Below are 4,036 nucleotides of genomic sequence, written 5' to 3'. Positions count from 1 at the left end.
GTTGCCTCTATTGAATCTTCTGGGTTGTTTTCTTGTGCTACGCCAGGGGCTGGGGCTGACATGACCTCTCCATTTCCTCACCATTTGAACAAGCACTCTGTCTTTGGGCCAGAGTAACTTCTGCTTGTTTTATGAGGGAATGGGTTTGTATTCAGTTTCACCGGGCCCAGTCTCTTGCTGCTCTCATGCTCTCCCTTTCAGCACCAAGCATGTCCATTTTTGGTGCTAGATGAGAGAGAGTGCCCAGGTGAGTTCAAGCCAGTCATGCATTCTGGTGCAGTGATTGTGGTGGAAGTAGGCAGCATGAATTCAGCTTTGCTGGCCCCTGGCTACTCTGCTGCTGAACCACTACCAGTGACCATCTCTCTCTTTTTCTTTGTCTTTTCCCTCCAGCACTAAAAGTAGACAAGACTGCTGCTGGGAGTGCAGCAGAAGTACGAGACAAGGACCAGTGAAACTGGATGCTGTGTGCAGATATGATTCAGGAAGCACCAATGTGCTTTGACACTGAGACAGAGAATGTCCCCATAAAGAGAAGGGAAAGAGGCATGGTATCAGTTCTGGCCCCTTGCCTGTAGAAAGGTGTCTACACTGACTGGAAGTGACTCTCCATGGTTTCTGGTAAGACTTTTCCCCAGCCCTACCTAGAGATCCAAGGAGTAAACATGGGGCCTTTGGTATGCAAAGCAGAAGCTCTACCTCTGAACTATGGCCTCATTCCTTAAGGGGAATATCTTACAGCAGAGCAGACTCACATATTGTCATCCATTCAAATGCAAACCAGGGTGGACCCTGCTTAGCAAAAGGAACAATTCATACTCACTACCCCAAGACCAGCTCTCCTCCCTAATGAGCTGCCATGGTGAGAAGTCACTTGGACATAGTTGGGGCCATTTAATTAGCATTAATCCATTAAGATTGTACTCCTAAGCACAACATTTGCCCAGAGTTAGATGCCTACCAAGAGGCTGAACCTATGGATTGCAGCTGCCTGGAACCTCCTCCATGTTTCCCTTTGTAATCTCTCCCCTGGGTCAGCTGGAGGGGCAGGGTATAAATATTTTAAATAAATACATAAAATAAATAAATCTCAGCCTACAGGGATCTGTCACAGATGATAGAGAAGAGGGGGCAATATTGATTGATTGATTGATTGATTGATTGATTGATTTGACATATTTTTATACCTCCCAAAACTTACATCTCTGGGCAGTTTACAACAAAGCAAAAACAACAGAAAAATTTAAAACATTACAATTTTAAAAATCTAAAACAATATTTAATTAAAAGCCTGGGTGAACAGATATGCTTTTAAAGACTTTTACAAAGCTGCCAGAGATGGGCAGGCTCTTATTTCAACAGGAAGCGCATTCCAAAGCCTCGGGGCATAGTGGAGAAGGCCCATCTCCGAGTAGCCACCAGAAGAAACAGTGCCAACTGCAGATGGACCTCTCCTGATGATCTCAATGGGCGGTGAGGTTCATGACGAAGAAGACATTCTCTTAAATACCCAGGGCCCAAGCCATTAGGGCGTTATAGGTTATAACTAGCACCTTGTATTTTGCCCAGAAACCTATTGGCAGCCAGTGTAGCTCTTTCAATATGGGAGTAACATGGTCTCTCCGAGATGACCCAGAGACCAGCCTGGTAGCCTCATTCTGGACCAGCTGTAGTAATAGAACACATTACAGTAATCCAGTCTGGAGTTTACCAGCATATGTACCACTGTTCTGAGGTCGTTTATCTCAAGCAACGGATGCAGCTAGCATATCAGTTGAAGCTTATAGAATAGACAGAGAAGGAGAGAGAGAGAGAGAGAAAGAGAAGGAATTACAATCATATACCTATTCAAGTCTGCTCTATGGAACTGAAAAGCAAGGATGAACAAGATGCTGATGTTCTTTTCTGGAAGGAGGTGAAGGACTTTTTTTGCAGGGAGGGAAACCAAATCAGTGAGACTTCTGGCTCAGGAGAAAGGCAGTGTATACACTAGTGGCCAAGGTCTGCTAATTGGGGTATGCTGAGGTGTCTCAGAAAAGTGGTTGGCAGGGAAGGGGAACAGCTGTAAATCACTCCACGCAAGAGAGAGCTGTCTTCTCAGTGATGTACATGTGTAGGAGAGATACCTCTGAAGCTACACAGTAAAACTCTGAAGCTGCCATATGCCGAATAAGATGACCAATACATCTAGCTCAGTATTTTGTACACAGACTGGCAGTGGCTTCTCCAAGGTTACAGAAAGGAGTTTCTCTCAGACCAAAGTTTACGGCACACCAAGTGGGGCCTTTTGGAACAGCACACCCAAAAAGAAGGAGGGAAGCAATGGTAGCAGAATATAAAAGGCATGGGTGCTTTATAGCACAAAAATGGTCCTGGGAAATGAATATGTGTAAGCCCAGGCCAGCAATGATTCTTAATTGTGCTACACAAGATTATGTCCCTGTTAGTACTGTCATCATGCAATTATAGTACATCTTAACTCTACATCTTTATGTACAGATGTACATAAAGTGTACATCTATACTTTAAAGCATTAAGAATGAAAGGGTAAAGATAGAACAGAATAAAAAGGGAAAGGGGATTATCATTATGAGAAGTGGGGTAATTTTTTTCATGTCCTCTTGTGAAGGGGTGACAAACAGCAACTCACTTTTTCCTAGTTTGGTTCAAGAGTGTTGTAATCAAGATGCTACATAAATGTATCTCATGTGCTATAGTGAACTGAACAAAATTTACATGGTGTAACATAGTAACTTCTTCATTAGTAGATTTCTTTCCCAAATTTTCAACCTCATATAACCCAAAGGGGGAAAATGTAGAAGTGAAGAGGCTGCAGCTTGAGGTAGAGCATATGCTTTGGTTATAAATGGTCCTAGAATCAATTACCAGCATCTCCTGTTAGATGCTTCCACCACAGACTTTGGAGAGCCAGTTTGGTTTCCAGTTTGAGTTTCTAGTTTGAGCTAGATAGCCCAGTGCTTTGAATTAGTAAATGGCAGCTGCATATACTTCTTCAAAGGTGAGCCTAGCTTCCTCTTTGAGTAAACTGTCCTGAGCTTAGTAAGCCAATGGTCAAAACAATATAAGGCAGCTGTATATAATTCTTCAAGGGTCTTGAAGGCCTTTAGGAAATTTAAGAGAAGCTAAAATAATGCTGATAAGATCAGAACTAATGAAATTGATATGCCTCTAAATCTGTTGAGGAGTGAGGCAAACATAATAGTTCACAATTATTTGGAATGCTATGTCCCATAGAAGGCAAGAATGGTTTGCCCATGGAGGTTATTTCCGGCCGCCATTTTGGTTTTTGGAGCCAAAAAATGGCTCCTGATTTATTTATTTTTAAAGGGGGGAGTGCAATTTTTGGCTGGTTTTTAACTGTTTTGGAGCACAATACAATGCAGGGGGAGCAGCAAAGACAGGTAAGGAGCTCCCTCCCCGTGAAAACCGTCCATTTTCAGCTGATTTGGGGCCATTTTTGGCTGATTTGGGGGCATTTTGGCCAAAAATGGCCAACCAGGAACGTAACCCCTGCAATCCCATAGAATCAATGTTTCCTTATTTGTAGTTTCCATATCTGTGGTACAGCTGCGGAATAGAACCTCCACGAATGAGGAGTTCCACCTGTATACAATTGCCAAATTAAAGCAGGAAACGGAATGCAGGAGCAGATTAAGAGAGGAAGCCATAAAATGAGAGAGAGGATTTTGATGTGGCACAGAAATTGATAGAAAGAAGAAAATCGGAAACTGAAGCTAGAGAGGGGTTGCCCTGCAAAAATTCCCCAAAAGCCATTGCTTATGGGCTGCTGCTGGAAGTACTGATCATCCAGTGCCCCAAACAGAAGAGAACAAATCTTGGAAATGCAACCAGTATTTAAAATAATCTGCTTACACAAGTTCATTCATTAGTGGAGGTGGGAGTCCTTCCATGAAGTTTATTGAACTGGAGAAAATGAATGTCTGAGAAGTGATGACACCAATGATGAGGTCTCCTGACTGAAGATACTCATGAAGCGGAGGATGGGGATTGTTTA

Source organism: Hemicordylus capensis, chromosome 6, assembly GCF_027244095.1.
Source record: "Hemicordylus capensis ecotype Gifberg chromosome 6, rHemCap1.1.pri, whole genome shotgun sequence".
NCBI classification, from domain to species: domain Eukaryota; kingdom Metazoa; phylum Chordata; class Lepidosauria; order Squamata; family Cordylidae; genus Hemicordylus; species Hemicordylus capensis.
This window is presented reverse-complemented; position numbering follows the sequence as displayed.